Source organism: Myotis myotis, unplaced genomic scaffold (assembly GCF_014108235.1).
Source record: "Myotis myotis isolate mMyoMyo1 unplaced genomic scaffold, mMyoMyo1.p scaffold_m19_p_66, whole genome shotgun sequence".
In the NCBI taxonomy this organism is placed as follows: Eukaryota; Metazoa; Chordata; class Mammalia; order Chiroptera; family Vespertilionidae; genus Myotis; species Myotis myotis.
The window spans coordinates 9,873-28,343 of NW_023416375.1; the positions used below are offsets into that span (position 1 = coordinate 9,873).

Here is an 18,471-nt window from a genome sequence, read left to right on the forward strand (position 1 = left end):
AATAAAAACTAACAATTTTAATTAGTACTGAAAGCATGCTTCTCCCTTGTGCTCACCCACCTCCAACTGTGGCACACACACACACACACACACACACACACACACACACATCAACATTAATCTTCTATTTGGAGTAATTCTAAAACCCAGGAGTCACACACACAAAAAAAATAACAAGCAAACAAGGAATTCCTTTTAATCAGCTGAATTTTTAAAAAGACAAAAACAACCAACAAGTAGTGTGAAACCAGTTTTTCCCTTCCTACTTGGGGGGTGAAGTCAGACACCACCACCATAGCAGGAGCCTACTTCTGAGCTGGAGACCAAAGTCAGCAGCTTACCAGACTCTGGGAAGGAACCTACTCTGCACGCAGGTCTCTCTGGAATAATCTGAAAACGGGGGCTTGGCCTCAAGGAGACAAGTAGGTGAAGAAGGAGGAATATGAGGGAGACAGAAAGATACAACAACAGACTCTGAGACTAAAACAGAAACAGAAATTGATGGAACTCATCATAGGGAACAGTCAGAGACAGGCAGGTTAAGACATGCTAAGAACACGGCATGAAACTGGCCTTGTCATTGTTTTTTTTTTTTTTTAAAACAAAACAGCTAAAAATCTGAAGGGAAGGGAATACAATATCTAAACAAATGAAACAATTTAGTAATTTGGATTGTCAAATAAAACCTAAACTTGGTAAAAAAAATACTTTATTTGAAATAATTATTGCAATAAGGGGAAGGAGACTATTGTAACATGGAGGTAGGGAGGGGGCGGGAACAAACATAGAGCTGCAAGCCTCTGCAAGGCCAGGCAGAAAACAGGGTGTGAAGGAGACAGATAGTAAGAGAGTCTGCTGATTCTTAGGAGATATCATTAAGGATGGGTGGATGCTGGGTAAGGAGGTGCTTAATTCCATGTTTAGGAGACTGGAGTAAGGTGAGAAGCTTAACTCATGTTTAAGTTGCATTATGAAAATTTAGTTACTTAAGAAGCTTTGTTTCAATTGATCAGTGAGGACAAATAGCTCAGCTAACCTTATTTATGAGGCAAAGCATGGGAATTTCAAGGGTCTGTGTCTGCCCTCATTATAAGTCAAAAGGTAAGACATCAGTGAGTCTTACCTCTCTAAGTCATAAGGGGAAGAGTGGTTCTTTGCAGTCAGCTGTTTATTAGGACACAAAAAGGCGGATAGATTGCTTTTACCACTGCTGTTTTCCTGGAGTAAAGGGCTCCAGGAGAAGTTTAACATTGTTATTATGACTCATGTAGGTAACAGGTGCTACTGTAAGCACAGAAAAAAGAGGCATGAACTAAATCTGGAAGGAAAGAGAAGGCTTCACAAATGAGAAACTTGAACTGAGTGATCAGGAGTATTGAAATCTGAGCAAGGAAAATGGGGAAGGGCTCAGGTAACAATATTGGAGGGGAGGACAAGTTTCCCCACTGCCCCTCTGGGTTCATCGGCTGGTCCAATAGTTAAATTGACCTAAGAGAGATCAACAGGAGAAAACCACATATAATTCCATACAAATAGGAGCCCCAGAAAGACATGGAGACTCAAAGGCAGTGAGGCAACTGAGGCGCATGTTCCATCCTGAGCTAAGGAGAAGAGAGTGGGTCTGGGGCTTCAAAGGGAAGAAAGACAATTCACATGAGACGAGAAGAGTAAATGTTTGCTAAACAAAGTTTGCCAGGCCAGGTAGATACGTCTAACAGAAAAAGGTATTTCTGGTAAAGGTCTCTTCCAGGTACAGAGCCTGTATCTAAATTCTTTTAGGCAGTTACGGGAGCGGTGAAAAGCTTTTCCTGAGTCACGTGGGTCTTCATTGCCTTAAACTCAACAATCCACATGCCAACACAGGACATATTGGGGTGGCATATTCTGCTCCCCCTCAGTGTACAACATTAAGAAAACTATGAGGCTGAGGAAAGAGGCGCAATGTGGTTTCTAAGGGAAGAAAGTGAACTAGGAGGCAGGAAAAAGGAAAAGAGTGGTTGTGCACGTGTGGATTCAAAAGGGTGATCTGACCATAAATTCCTAACTGGGCAGCTCATGGTGGGTAGTGACAGCCCAGGCATATAGCTTCTTTAATAAAAGGACTATCTTTGCTTTAGGCAAGCCTTGTCCATGTTTCTGTGCATCTAAGTTAGCACATCTTTTTGAAATGGCTTTTTTCAGACCCCTCAGAAGCAAAACTACCTAGAAACCACCTAGAAGAGAGCACATAATCTTAACTATGGTGTGAGTCAATCCGCACCTTGCTTTCTCAGACCTTCATTTAACCTTCCTTACATTCCCTCCTTCATTCAGAATGCATAAAGGAAGCTGCGGGCTGCCATATAGGACACATCTGTTGGCCATTTGTATGTTTTCTTGGGAGAAATGTCTGTTCTCCCCATTTTCTAATTCAATTGTTTTTTTTTGTTGAGTCTTGATTTGCATGTGTTCTTTATATATTTTAGATATTAACCCCTTGTTGAGGCAGTTGTTTGTAAATATCTTCTCCCATTAGGTTGGTTGCCTTTTTCTTTTGTGATAGTTTTCTTTGCTTGTAATGTACTTATCTGCCTTTGTTTTTAGGGTAATTCTGGCCTAAATAAATAAGTTTCCAAGTGTTCCCTCCTCCTTATTTTTAAGAACAGTTTGAAAGAGTTGGTATTAATTCTTTAAATGTTCAGCAGAATTTGCATTTGAAGACATCTGGTCTTATGGTTTTCTGTGTTTGGGAATTTTGCTTATCAAATCAATCTCCTTACTTATTATAGGTCTGTTCAAATTTTATATTTCTTTGTTAACATCCATGGGAGGTTATATGTTTCTAAAAATATATCCATTTTTTCTAGATTGCCCAGTGTTCATAATAGTATCTCATGATTCTTTGTATTTCTTTTTTTAAATTAAAAAACACACTAATATACTTGCAGTCTCTTGACTATATAGCTTGAATTTATAATAGTACAGTTAATAAAACATTGAATTGTAATGCCCCCACTTATTTTTTTTATTCTTTGTATTTCTGTCATAGTTAAAATGCCTCCTCTTTTAATTCTGCTTTTATTTATTTGAACCTTTATTTTCCTTACTGATCCCAGCTAAAGATTTGTCCATTTTGTTTATTTTTTCAAAAAGCCAGATGTTCATTTAATTTTTTTCTATTTCAATTATTTAAACTCTAATCTTTGTTTTCTTCCTTCTGCTAAGTTTGGACTTAGTTTCTTCTTTTTCTAGTTATTGGAGGGAGGTGTTAAGTTAGGTTGTTTAAGATTTTTCTATTTTCCTAATGTATGTACTTATTACTACAAACTTTCCTCTCACAATTGCTTTTGAAGCATCCAGAGATTTTGCTTATGTTGAGTTTTCATTTTCATTTGTTTCAAAATATTTTTTATCTCCTTTTGATTTTTCTTTGACCAATTGGTTGTTCAGGAGTATGTTGTTTAGGTTTGTGTTCTATCCTATGATCTCTCCTGGAGAATATTTTAAGTGCACTTATTAGGAATTTGCATGCAGCTACATGCAATGTTCTATAACTGTGTATTCGTTTCATTTTATATCATGTATGTTTCAAATCCAATGTTTTTGTTGATATTTCCTAGAAATAAAAACTAACAGATTTCATTAGCACTGGGAGCATGCTTCTCCCTTTGTCCTTAGGTTACATGAGAATTAGAACAGCAAAGCAGTTAAAGCACTTTTCTGAGAAAATCACTGATCTGCAAATTGTGCCCATGTCTCCTCCCAAATTCTATCTCTATCCTGTTTATTATGTGTGTTTTATCTTGTGTTCACCCTAAACCTCATTGATTCACACACACACACACACACACTCACACACACACACACACACACACACACACACACACAATTAGTCTTCTAATTACACTAATATTAAAAAACAAAATCGCAATAAAAATAAATAGACATAATTTTTTTATTTAGCTGAATTTTTAGAAAATCCAAAAGTGAAACCACTTTTTTACATCCTTCTTGTTGTATAAATTCAGGCACCTCGACCACAGTCAGATTGTAAGTCTCAGCTGGAGGTCAGAGTCAGCAGCTTACCAGGCTCTGGGAAGGAACCTCCTCTCCATGCAGGGCTCACTGGAGTGAATCTGAAGACAGGATCTGACCTCGAGGAGACAGGTAAGTGAAGAAGAGGGAGAGAAATAGGGCGAACAGAGATAGACTCAAGGACTAAAATAGAAACAAAAATTTATGGAAATAGCCATAAGGAACAGTCAGAGAAACAGCAGATTAAGACATCCTAGAACACTACATGAATCTGGCATAGACATTGCTCCAAAAAACACAAAATAAACCCACTCCAAATCTGGGTAAAAGGGAGTAAACTATTCAACAGACAATGAAACAATTTGGCAATCTGTATTATCAAATAAAAATACTCTAGACAAGTCAGGAGACTTTTTTGACAGTGTTATGGAATATGGAATTTATGGAATTGGCGCAAAGAGACAGTTGGACACTCTGAGGTTTCAGGAAAAGCCTTTATTCAAAGCAGCGTTGCTGGTTCAGGTGACTCTATGATCCAGATCCTGACAACTTAGACAATGAGATTTTCTCTTTATATATTTCTGAGTTTCTTTTTTTCCTAACTACCAAGCTTTTGTAGTGGACTCTCACCCACCACCCCCCAATTTGAGAATCAGTTAGAATGGTTAATTTAGATTGTATCCAAATGTCCATCCTAGATGGCGCCAGTGACCTCCCACTAGTTAAGTTGTTACATCCTTGGCTTATGGCCCCTTGTAAATTGGAAATATTTAGGTAAATAGCTCTTGCAAGTCCAGATAATTAAGGAAGGGACAGTGACTTTAGGAATGTGCATTAGGGACATTGATTAGCTTAGGTCCAGAGTCCAGCTGCTAGTCTCCTACATTCTTTCACAAATGGAGTTAATTACCAGCTAGCAAGAGAGTGCAGAGTAGAAAGCGGGTTACTGGAACAAATTCAGATTGCTAACCCCCAAAATGTCTTATGCTCCCCATCAACAGGATTATTGCAGTAAGGGAAGGAGGCTCTGGCGATGTGGAAAACAACCCAGCCATAGAGCTGCAAGCATCTCACAGGCCACGAAGAAAGGCACTGTCTTCACAGGAAGGACCAACAAGGTTCCGCTGGAAAGAACAGGAGAGGAGGGAGTGGGGTAATCAGGGAACGTTTTCCCCTGAGGTTTGCTGATTCTTAGGCAGGATCTATAAGGAAGGGTTGTTGGCTGGGTCACAAGGAGGGTGGGTCAAAGTTCAGGGGACTGGAGAAAGGAGGGAAGCTGAGTTAAGGTTTACTTGCACTTGCAAGCAGTTTATTGTGATTGATCAGTGGAGGCAAACAGCTCAGTTCATCTTTATTGAAGCAAAATAATAATTAAATGGTTTGTGTCTGGCTTCATTATAAGTGAAAAGGGACATGGGTGAGTCTTATCTCCAAGTCATATGGGGCAGGGTACTTCTGTGCAGTAAGCCATGTGTAGGGGGAAATCCCCAAAGTCTAAATTCAAGTTTGATTCTGAAGAACTGACCTGTAGCCTAATTCAAATTATAGCTTTAATAGGAGAAACTTACATACACGGGCAAAGCAGCTGCTTGCTCCCAGTGGTGGCTGGCAGGGAATAAATCCATACCTACCAAGGACGGGATCTTTTCTCTGTAAGGGTTAACAGTAAAAGCATATGGTGGATATCATATAGGTCACCAGAAAGAACAATGCATTTCCAAGTTAACATATAACACCCACACTCTGTACCTTCATTAACCTCCTTCCTGGGGACACGACCTTTACCTTTGGGTGGCATTCCAGCTTTCTGGGTCGTCAGCAAACCTGAGGCTACAGAGAGTTAAACAGGGACAGAAGGTTAAACAGAGAATCCAACATGTTCCAGACTTTTACTGCTGGAGACATATTATACCCTCTTCTTCCCTAACAGCTTTGTTGACTGGTCTAATAATGAAATTGACATAAAACAGATTAACAGGAGAAAACCAAATATAATTACATATATACAGAAGCCCTCAAAGCATATGAATACTCAAAGGCAGTCAGGCAATCAAGGCTCATACACCATCCTGGGCTAAGGAGAAGGTTGTAGGAGTCTGGAGCTTCAAGGGGGAGGACAGTTCACAGGACAATGAGAAGAGCAATTGTTTGGTGAAAAAAATGTTTGCTATGCCATACAGATAAGTCTTTCTGATTTAAAAATTTTTTTTTTTCACAAAATGATGAGAAAAGGAAATGTTTGGTTAAAAAAATGTTCGCTGTACCAGGCAGATAAAGTCTTTTTTTATATAAAAAGTTATCTCTGGTGACAGCTCTCTTCCTACTATAGGCCCCCTATGTAAAAAAACAACACAAAAACAAAAACAAAAAACAATGCATTTAAGAGAGAAGTTAAAAGCTTTTTGTGAGTCTGCTGGTTCTTAATTTCCTTCATCTTAAAATAATTCACTTGCCAAAGTGCCACATGTATTCTGTATCCCCTCCATATACAGGATTAAGACAACAGTGAGGTTGAGGAAAGATGGCAGAGTGTAGATTCTAAGAGACGAAACTGAGCTAGAAAGTAGGAAGTAGGAAGAAGAGTGGTTGTGGAAGGAACTGGGTTGTGGCCAGATTATGAGAGGCCTTGAGGGCCATGGCCAAGTAATGTGATGATATCCTAAACCAATGAAGAGTTTTCAAAATTTTGTAAACAAATGATTTAAATATGAGTTTCTGGATGCAATGTCCACAATGGACCATAATAGGGAGAGAAATAACAGATTCAACAGCTTTTCATACAAATCAGTCAAATAAATAGGGCAAACCAATGCCCAATGTTCAATAAGTATCCTACAGGAACTTATTTAGGGGGAGAAATTAAAACAGGATTCCATGATATAAAAGGTGCCTCCATCACCATGTCCCCCATCAGAAGAGGATGGATACCCCAAAATGGCTACAGCCAGGAAGTTTGGATGAGTTTCTGATTCAATAAGCCATTCCACACCATTAACCCAACATGTCCAAGAGCATCTCCAATACAACGAGAATAATAACGTTACTGGACAAGGACGGGCCTGGATGGCCTGGAGCAGGTCTGCCTCAGGCCAGCCTGTAATGTGTGGGTGCTTGACTTCATATAGAAAAGATTTCACAACACGAGTCCAGGTGATTTTCAGAGGATGCTTATTAAAGCTGGGGACTGTGAGACACAGGAAGAACTTAGGGTAGAAGAAGCAACAGGAGAGACCTTAGGCTGTGCAATGTTATAGTTTCCTAGAAACATGAGAAAGAAGTGAATCAAGGCGGGCTGCTCTTAGCTCACTGGGAAGTCAGAAAAAAAGGGACCCTGAAGATAGGATCAGGGGGAAAGCCCAGGACAAATTGCAACTGCCCTATGCTCTCCTGCTTGCAAGTCTCGTGGGGACCTTTAGAATTTAGGGGGAAGGGGCATGGGCATGCTCTACAGCAGCAGCTCTCAACCTTCTTAATGCCGCGACCCTTTAATACAGTTCCTCATGCTGTGGTGACCCCCAAATATAAAATTATTTTCATTGCTACTTTATGACTGTCATTTTGCTACTGTTATGAATCGTAATGTAAATATCTGATATGCAGGATGTATTTTCGAATGACCCCTGTGAAAGGGTCGTTCGACCCCCAAAGGGGTCACGACCCACAGGTTGAGAACTGCTGCTCTAGAGTGAACCCATAGTGAATCTTTGTCCTGAGGATATTTCCTTTTCTTTCCTTCTCTTTTTTTTTCTTTGTCCAAAGGCAAGAATCTTAGGGGAGGGTTTCAGCAGAATATTCATCAGCTTTCCAGGTGCATTCTGAATGTGCTGATGCATCAAAATGAAGATATAGTGTAGTTTGGGGTAATTCTTTGGTCTGCTTTACTGTTTTAATTTTATCTTGGGTCTGCCTGGCTTTAATGTTTTTTTTGTTTGTTTGTTTTGTTGTTTTTTTGTGTGTCTGGGTTTTTTTTGTTCCCCTAACTTCATTTGTCCTTGGATTTAGCTGGCACAAATGGCATTAATTGGGTCTCTGTTCTCTATTTCCCAGACGAGGGTGATTTAAGCTCTGTATTCCCTGGTTAGGAAGGGGGGGGGGTATAAACCATTTGCTTTCAAGTGTCTATGATTAGGGAAGATAAGCTCTTGTGATTCATAAGCTAGTTGTTAAGTTGTTCAAATTGTTTGTCCTTGTTTAACTTTCTTGTCTCAGTTTCCCTATCCACTTGCCCAGGAATTTTCTTAGCTTCTTACTATCCTGCCACAATAAGATCTAGGCTAGAGGACAGAGATGCAGAGGAAAGTCAAAAAAATTTTAACTTTTTTATTGTGATACTAGAGGCCTGGTGTGCAAAACTTTGTGCACTAGGGAGGGGGGTGGTGTCCCTCAGCCTGGACTTTGCCCTCTTATAGTCCGGGAGCCCTCAGTTGATGTCCTACTGATGGCTTAGGCCCCCTTCCCCCTAAGCTGTAATCTGGCCTCCCGCTGCAGGAGGCGACCAGGCTGATCAGGGGAAGGCACCATCACCCTGCCACTGCGCAGCTGCCCTTGGTCCTCACGGCCGAGGCTTTGTCCGGAAGGATGTCTGTCTGTCCGGTCTAATTAGCATATTATCTACACTAATAAAAGAGAAACATGGTAATTGGCATATGACCGCTACCCTTTTCATTGGCTAATCAGCGAGATATGCAAATTAACTGTCAGCCAAGATGGCGGCCGGCAGCCAGGCAGCTTGAAACTAACATGAGGCTTGCTTGCTTCAGTGACGGAGGACTCCAATGTTCCCCGCCTGCCTTGCAGGCCTCTGAGCCGGCAGTTTCAGAAACTCTGTAACCGCAGGACTTCAGCCAGCAGATTCGCAACATTGTAAGCAAAGGCCAGAAAGCAAAGGCCAGAAACCTACTTTCAGCCGCGGAGGCCTAAGAGCTGGAGGCAAGCCTCAAAGCTAAAGCTGGCCCAGAATAAAAAAAAAAAAAAGAAAAAAAGGAGCGGTTGGGAGCTTCAGTCACCCCGAGCCTGAAAACAGCCCTCAGCCCTCACCCAGACTGGCCAGGCACCCCAGTGGGGACCCCTACCCTGAAGGGTGTGTGACCAGCTGCAAACAGCTATCATCCCCTCACCCAGGCTGGCCAGGTACCCCAGTGGGGACCCCCACCCTGATCCAGGACACCCTTCAGGGCAAACCAGCCGGCCCCCACCCATGCACCAGGCCTCTACCCTATATAGTAAAAGGGTAATATGCCTCCCAGCACCGGGATCAGTGGAGCCATGAGGCCTCCCGGCACCAGGATCAGCGTGACAGGGGGCAGCGCCCAAACCCCCTGATCGCCCTGCAGCTCTGTGTGTGACAGGGGGCAGGGCCACAACCTCCCTATCCACCCTGCTCTGTTTGTGACAGGGGAAGGCGCCCCAACCTCCTGATCAGCCCTGCTCTGTGCCTGATAGGGGGGAGCTCCCCAACCCCTCAACCCCCCACGGGCCCTGCTCTGTGTGTGACAGGGTAGAGCCATAACCTCCCCATCGGCCCTGCCCTGAGTGTGAGAGTGGCAGCGCCCCAACCCCCTGATTGGCCCTGCTCTGTACGTGACAGGGTACAGAGCCCCAACCCCCCTGATGGGCCCTGCTCTGAGTGACAGGGGGCAGTGCCCCAACCCCCTGATTGGCCCTGCTCTGTGCATGACAGGGGGTGGCATTGCAACCTCCCAATCCGCCCTGCTCTGTGCGTGACAGGGTACGGAGCCCCAACCCCCCTGATGGGCCCTGCTCTGTGCATGACAGGGGGTGGCGCTGCAACCTCCCCATCGACCCTGCCTTGAGTGTGACGGGTCGGTGCCCCAACCCCCCAATCGGCCCTACCCTGAGCTTGACTGAGGGTGGCATCACAACCTCCCGATTGCCCTGCTCTGTTCATAACAGGGGAAGGCGCCCCAACTCCCCAGTCGGCCCTGCTCTGAGCCTGACCAGGGGCTGCACCTAGGGATTGGGCCTGCCCTCTGCCACCTGGGAGCAGGCCTAAGCCAGCAGGTCGTTATCTCCTGAGGGGTCCCAGACTGCGAGAGGGCAGAGGCCGGGCTGAGGGACCACCCCTCCCCCCTGAGTGCACAAATTTTTGTGCACCGGGCCTCTAGTGTTTTTATAATTATAGATAATTGACATATAACATTGTTAGTTTCTGCTGTACAATATAGTGATTTTACATATTTATGTAACAAAATGATCACCACAATGTTTACTTAATATCCTTCACCACACATAGGGTCACTTCTTCTTTAGGGACCAGAAAAAGACACAAGAATGGAATTACAGTCTTAATTTGAAGGTAAAAATATGTGAGAAAGGTCTGACCATATGACTTCTCCATTCTCTAGAACAGGGGTCCTCAAACTTTTTAAACAGGGGGTCAGTTCACTCTCCCTCAGACTGTTGGAGGGCCGGACTATAGTTTAAAAAAAAATATGAACAAATTCCTATGTACACTGCACATATCTTATTTTGAAGTAAAAAAACAAAACGGGAACAAATACAGTATTTGTATTTGCATGTGGCCCGTGGGCCGTAGTTTGAGGACCCCTGCTCTAGAATTAGAAGTGGGGTCACCAAAGGGGAGAGGAGCCTCAACTAATACTGTTTCATATCACCTTTCCTCCTGTCCTAGCCCCTCTCTATGCTTCAGGATTGTGGGTTCATAGGATCCTCTCAGACATTTCCTTAATTATTTCCCTATCCCCATTGTCAAGCAAAGTGCCTGCATTTAGAAGATCAATGAGTGTGAGTCAATTGATTGAGAGTTATGATGATGTCATATCTGATTGTAAGGACAGAGGAGAGAGAAGAGTCAAACATGACTCTGTTTGGGGCCTGAGACACTAGTAAGATGGAGATAGGATGAGTGTGTTAGAGAATAAAAAGAAGAGGTTTGGAAAGAAGGTGGGTGAATTTGGGATGCACTTATTTTATCCCACCACATGGCCCCTGCTGGTGAGAACCACATCTCTGTCTGAGGCTTGCACTGAAGGGATTTCATTCTCTTGGGCCTCCAGGGATTGAACGTTTTCTTTACTTGCCTCAATGATCCACACACACCCTCCAAGCACTTGGATGCTCCTGGTCCAAGGTCCAGTTCAGTTCCTTTCTGTCCTCATAACAATGCCTCATGCTTCAACTGCAGCCTGGGAATTTACTACTAATCACTAGATACACAAGGACAAAAATACACACTGGGAAGAGAAAAATTATTCTCCTGCCATCTGACTTCAGAATACTTCAGGTAAAGTCCCAGAGTCTCACTAGTCTGAAAGCAAATTAGAATATGGGGTTACACTGGTTTCAGGAATGTCATGTCTAGTGTGAGCACATACCCCATATAAATCAGCTCTATGTCCCCCCACTGAAAGGTCTCATAGAACAAGGTATCATGTGAGTTCCTCTATCTGACTGAAAATACAAGTTTTTATAATTTTATGTTAATCCCATTGAGAAATAACTTATGCACAATCAAATGCATCCATTTAAAGTATACATTTTGATGAATTTTGCCTACTTAAAACCATCAAAACATTGAAATCATTCCCATAGTTAAGATAGAAAATATTTTCATCATTCCAAAAAATGCCTAGTGCCTTTTTGCTATATATGCCTCCCTCTGCCCATCCCCAGGCAATCCCTGCTATGCATTTTGTTACTATAAATTAGTTTGTACTTCATAAAAATGAAAGAATACACTCACATATTATTTATTTTACTGATGCCTTCTTTCACTCGGAAGGATAATTTTTAAATTCAACCACATTGTTGCATGTATAAGCAGTTATCCATTTTATTGTTGAGTAGTATTTCAATGTATAGCATATTTTATTTATTTGTTTACCTATTGATGGGCATTTAGGGAATTTCCAGTTTGGACTATTATGGGGAAAAGCTGCTATTAATATCTACTCACAATCTTTGTCTGATATATATTTTTCTTTTTCATGGGTAGATGCCTGGAAGTGATATATCTAAGTTGTATGGCAGGTGCATATTTAACTTTTTAATAAATTGCCAAACACCTTTTAAAGTGGTTACCAGCAACAGTGTATGAGAGTTTTAGTGGGTCTACATCCTCCCTGACACTTGATATTGTCAGTCTTTTCAGTGTAAGCCTTCCTAAGGAGTTATCTCATTGCAGTTTTAGGTTGTGTTTCCATGGTGACTAATTATGCTGACCATCTTTTCATGTGCTTGTCAACCACTTAATATCTTCTTTTATGAATTGTCAGTTCAAAGTTTTTTCTCATTTTTTATTGCATTCTCTTACATTTTAGAACCACAACAGTGTTTATATAATTGGAATAAGAGTCCTTTTCCAGATACAAGCATTACAAATATTTTATTTTATTCTTTAGTTTGGCTTTTAATTATCAGTTGTGTGTGTGTTTTTTTCAATTGTTGACACTATTACAGATGTCCTCCATTTTCACCTCATTTGGCCACCTCTACCCAGGACGCGCCACCTGTACCCTGGCCTTCACCACTCTGTTGTCTGTGTCCACGGACTATGCATATATATTATGGCTACTATCTTTCCTATTTTTTATGCAGTTCCTACCTTCACTCCCATCCCCTCTGGCCTCTGTTGGACTCTTTCATGTATCCATGCCTCTGATTCTTTTTTGGTCATCTGTTTAATTTGTTCATTAGATTCCACATATTTGTGAGATCATATGGTATTTGTCTTTATCTACCTGATTTATTTCACTTAGCATAATAAGCTCCAGGTCCATCTATGCTATCTGAAAGGGTAAGAAATCCTTCTCTTTTACTGCTGCATAGTATTCCATTGTGTAAATATACTACGGTTTTTTTATCCACACATCTGCTGATGGGCACTTGGGCTGTTTCCAAATCTTAGCTATGTATGTTAATAAAAGGGTGATATGCTAATTAGACTGGACATCTTCCGGATGACCTTCCTGACAAAGCTGGGCCTGGGCGAAGCCACCCACTTGTAGTCCCGGGCACCAGTGCCTGCAGCTGAGGCCTGGGAGAGAGAGTAAATCTGCCTGCCTCATGGTTGCAGGTGCCTGCAGCTGTGGCCCGGGCAAAGTCAGCCCCCCAAGGTCCCCTGCGACTGTGGTCAGCCTGGGCGAAGCTGGCCCATGTCCCAGGTGCCTGAGCCTGGCTGGAGGAGGGAATCCTGGCTCCCAGGTGCGGGGCCTAGGCAGAGGTGGTTAGGGGCGATCAGACTGACAAGGGAGCAGTTAGGGTAGATGAGGCAGGCAGGCAGAGGGGTTAGGGTTGATCAGGCAGGCAGGCAGGTGAGCAGTTAGGAGCCAGTGGTCCTGGATTGCAAGAGGCATGTCCAACTGCCAGTTTAGGCCTGATCCTTGTGAACCAGCAGTCAGACATTCCCTGAGGGGTCCCGGATTGGAGAAGGTGCAGGCTTGGCTGAGGGTCCCCCCCTCCTGTGCACGAATTTCATGCACTGAGCTTCTAGTTGTAAATAATGCTGCTATCTTCCCTATCATATATTATTTCTAATCGGTGTTTCAGGATTTTTTGGATATATTCCTTAAAGTGGAATCTTTGGGTCAAATGGCAGTTCAAATTTTTAGTTTTTGCAGAAAACTCCATACTGTTTTCCATAGTGGCTGCACAAGTGTGCATGCCTACCAGAAGTGTACTAAGGTTCCCTTTTTCTCCACATTCTTGACAGCACTTGTTGTTTGTTGATATGTTGATGGTAGCCATTCTGGCAGGTGTGAAGTGATACCTCATTGTCATTTTAATTTGCATCTCTCTGATGATTAGTGACAATAAGCACTTTTTCACGTCTCTTTGGAGAAGTGCCTATTTAGTCCTTTGCCTGTTGTTTAATTGTATTCTTTACCTTCCTTTTGTTGAATTATATGAGTTCTATATATATTTTGGAAATTAACCCTTTATCCAATGTTATCATTGGCAAATATGTCCTCCCATACAGTGGGTTCCCTTTATATTTTGAAGATGGTTTCTTTGCTGTGCTACGTTAAACTTTTTAGTTTAATGTAGTCCCACTTGTTTATGTTTTCCTTTGTTTCTCTTGCTCTAGGAGATGTTTCTAAAAATTCTGCTATGTGAGATGTCTAAGATTTTGCTGCCTATGTTTTCTTCTATTATTTTTATGGTTTCAAAGCTGACATTAAAGTATTTTATTCATTTTGAGTTTATTCATGTGTATGGTGTAAGATATTAATTCAATTTCACTTTTTTATATGTACCTGCCAGATTTTCCCAATACCATTATTATAAGAGACTGTCTTTACTCCATTGCATGTTCTTACGTCCTTTGTCAAATATTAATTACCATAATGATGTGGGTTGATTTCTGCGTTTTTTGTTCTGTTCCATTGATCCATATGCCTATGTTTTTTATTGTTTCAGGCCTTATATTCAAGTTTCTTTTGAGTTAATTTTTGTGTATGGTATCAGATAGTGGTCTCATTTCATTCTTTTACATGTGGTTTACAGTTTTTCCAACAGAATTTATTGAAGGAAATTCAATTGTATGTTTTTGGCTTCTTTGTCAAAAATGGATTGCCCAAATCAATCAATATGATATACCACATTAACAAAACAAAAGATAAAAAATCACATGATCACATCAATCTGTGCAGAAATAGCATTTGACAAAATACAACATCCACTTATGATTAAAACACTCAATAAAATGTTATAGAAGAAAAGTGCCTTAACATAATAAAGGTCATATATGACAAACCCTCAGCTAATACCATACTCAATGATGAAAAACTAAAATCTCTTTCTCTAATATCAGGAGCAAGACAAGCATGCCCACTCTCACGAATAGTATTCAACATAGTAATAGAAGTCCTAGCCAGAGCAATCAGGCAAGAAAAAGAAATAAAAGGCATCCACATTTGGAATAAAGAAGTAAACCTGTCACTGTTTGCAGATGGCATGATTCTGTATATAGAGAACCCTAAAGACTCCACCAAAAGACTATTGGAAACAATAAAGAAATACAGTAATGCTATGGCAGCCAAACTTATTTTTTTCACTCCCACATTTTCTTCATTAAATATGTCTTTTTAGAATAATGGTGCTGTTGTTTTTAATGTAATTGACCACTCAATTTATAAAATGAAATTTGTTGTATTTTTAAAAAATGACAGTTCCTTGGCAATAAGCTAGATTTTCCATCTCAGAATCTCTGTGAGTGGGGTTGGAAATCCCACATTTGTAAGATATCCTCAGGTTATAATTTTCTATAATAATGAAAGCATACTATGCTAATTAGACTGGACAGCCAAACGACCTTCTGAATGTTATTCCGAACGTTCATGATGTTCTTCCAGATGAAGCCATGACAGTGGGGGCCGAGGCAGAGGCAGTTAGGGGCGATCAGGCAGGCAGGTGAGCAGTTAGGGGCATCAGGCAGGCAGGCAGGCAGAGTGGTTAGGGGTGATCAGGCAGGCAAGTGGAGGTGGTTATGGATAACCAGGCTGCAGGCAAGCAGTTAGCAGCAGTTCTCAACCTGTGGGTCACGACCCTTTTGGCGATCGAATGACCCTTTCACAGGGGTTGCCTGAGACCATCTTGCATATTAGATATTTACATTCTGATTCATATCAGTAGCAACATTACAGTTACGAAGTAGCAATGAAAATAATTTTATGGTTGGGTCACAACATGAGGAACTGTATTTAAAGAGCCAGAAGGTTGAGAACCACTGAGTTAGAGGCAATCAGGCAGGCAGGCAGAGTGGTTAGGGGTGATGAGGCAGGCAAGCTCAGTGGTTAGGGGTGATGAGGCAGGCAGGCAAGTGGTTAGGGGCAATGAGGCAGGCAGGCAGATTGGTTAAGGGTGATCAGGCAGGCAGGCAGGCAGGCAGGCAGGCAAGCAGTTAGGAGCCAGTGGTCCCAGATTGAGAGACAGATGTCTGACTGTCAGTTTAGGCCTGATCCCGCAAGGATTCCTATGGGATCAGGCCTAAATCACCAGTCGGACATCCCCTGATGGGTCCCAGATTGTGAGAGGGCGCAGGCCGAGCTGAGGGACCCCTTCACCCCCATGCACGAATTTCGTGCATTGAGCCTCTAGTGTAAAATAAAGACTGAGAACAACCACTATGAAGTATTAACTCATACTGTAACCGGACAACCAAGGGGTCCAGGCTGTCTGTCACTACTTCAGCTAATTAAGCAGAGACAGGGTTGAATCATATATAAGCATTTATTTCAATAATGTCTGCATTATGTGAGAGTGGCAGGTCATCACAAAAATATGCTCTGCACCCCACCATAAGCCAGCTGCTTATATTGTAGAAGGACAATATTCCATGGGAAAATAGGAATTACAGGTATGGAAAAGTGGGCATGGGATAATCATTACAGGTTAAAAACAATGAAGTCTGCGGGGAGGGGAGAGAGAGAGAGTGGGTGCCTCTGGGCGCCCTGGGCACCCTGTGACCAGATTACAGGTAATAGGGGCTGGGGGTTGTAAAGAGCAGGGGCCTCTAGGGCTGAGTGCCATGAAGTTGAAAATCTTTCCATAATGATAGGCAGTTTTCAGAAGGAGGACAGACTGCATTCGATGTTAGCTCTCATGTCCCAGGGCATACAACTCTCAATGAGGTTAGAATGTGCTTTCTTTAATCAGAACAGAGCCATCATGGTTAACAGAGCATGATTAATATTTCTTATAATTATAGCTGGTCCCCAATATATTCTATTTCTGACCCTAACAACACGTTTAATTTAAATTGGCTTAAACCCAAATCTAGGTCTATCAGGCAGAAGAGTGAAGACATTACAATAGTCAACTCCTCCATTAATTTGCTACATTTTTTCCTTCTTTGAATGAATCGCTGCCTGCTGTGAATCTATCTCCATAATTTGGCAGTCAAATAGAATAAAACTGTATGATATGCTAGGAGGAAAAAACATTGTGTAAGTCTTGCAAACATTCTAAAATATCAGTAAGTAATCTACCTCCAGCACACAAGTCATTCTCTATAGATAATAGTAAAGTTCATAAGAATTAAGGGCCCTTTGTTGCATTGCCTCTTCCTTTTTTTTAACCACCTACTTATCTACTTCTTTGTTTACACAACCCCAGCACCTTCTCTGAGGCCCACAAGACTACAAAGAATGGCATATTGCTGTTGGAAACTATCAGAACAAGTGCCTGTTACACAGATCTTAGATAAACACACTATTACATGTATTTATCTTAGAGAATAAGTCAATAAAAAGAGAAAACATGGTCTTAAACAAGGATGGAATTCTGTGACTGATATTAGATCCTTACTGGAACTGATAAAGTTGACTTTTTATGGGACTGCAAAGAATTTCTTCCCACTCTAGCTGAGGGTAGGGAGGAAGATTCCTAATATATTCCTTAAGTGTAAAAGTAACTTCCTCCTGAGGAAAATATTAGTGTCTTCTGGAACTACCTACACCTAGCAAAGGCCTTTTCATTATTCTTCAGCAGAGATCATCTGCGCAGTCTCCATAACTACCAGGGGCGCAGTCCTTAGGAAGGACTACATATATGAATTGATTTCCACATTGCACTCTCTCTAGTCAACATAAAATCTAATTTGTTCCACTGTGCTCGGTGATCTAAAATGGTGTCCATTAGGATAAAAATTGGAGCTCCCAAATCACTAGTGGATCATCTTTTTCCTTGGGTATTTATCAAAGGTCTACCAGCTACCTTCAGAGATCTTAAAGGATGTCTTTGGACCCATTCAACTCTTACACAGTGCTCAGAGAGCTTATTCATGCACACTGCAGAGTGAGAAAAGCCTGATAGTGTAATGGAACTCACACTGACTCAGCTGCAAGCTAACCTACCACCGGGAACATCTGCCCCCTGTTGGTCAGTGTACATGATAGCAACATGTCAACTGGTCAACTGTCTGCCCCCTGATGGTCAGTGTACATCATAGTGAGAGGTTGTGCAGACTTAGCATATCATTTGCATATTATGCTTTGATTGGTTGAACAGATGACCGGACACTTAGCATATTGGGCTTTTACTATACAGGATGGCTTCAACTTACTATTAGTGTCCATTAATTTCAACAAGAAGGACTTCCTTTAGCATTTTCTGTAGGATATATCAAATAGTGATGAAGTCCATCAGCATTTGCTTACCTGGGAAAGTCTTAATTTCTCCTTCATTTTTAATGATAGCTTTGCCAGATACAGGATTATTGGCTAACAGTCTTTTTCTTTCAGTACTTTAAATATATCATTACACTGCCTTTTGGTCTCTGGTTTCTACTGAAAACTTTAGCTTTTTTTTTCTTTTGAGGCTTTTCCCTTGTACATGACAAGTCACATCTATTCTGCTGCTTTCAAAATTCCCTCTTGTTTCAAAATTTTTAATATAATGTGTCTCAGTGTGGATTTGTTGTGTTTGTTCTTGTTGGAGTTCACTAACCTTCTTGAATGTGTAGATTCATGTATTTTA

At 41.6% G+C, this 18,471-nt stretch overlaps 1 pseudogene; it reads left to right on the top strand.

Annotated features, from left to right (window-relative positions):
* The first annotated feature begins 3,899 nt into the window (after positions 1 to 3,899).
* Positions 3,900 to 18,471, top strand: part of LOC118659666 — a 37,117-nt pseudogene continuing 22,545 nt past the window's right edge.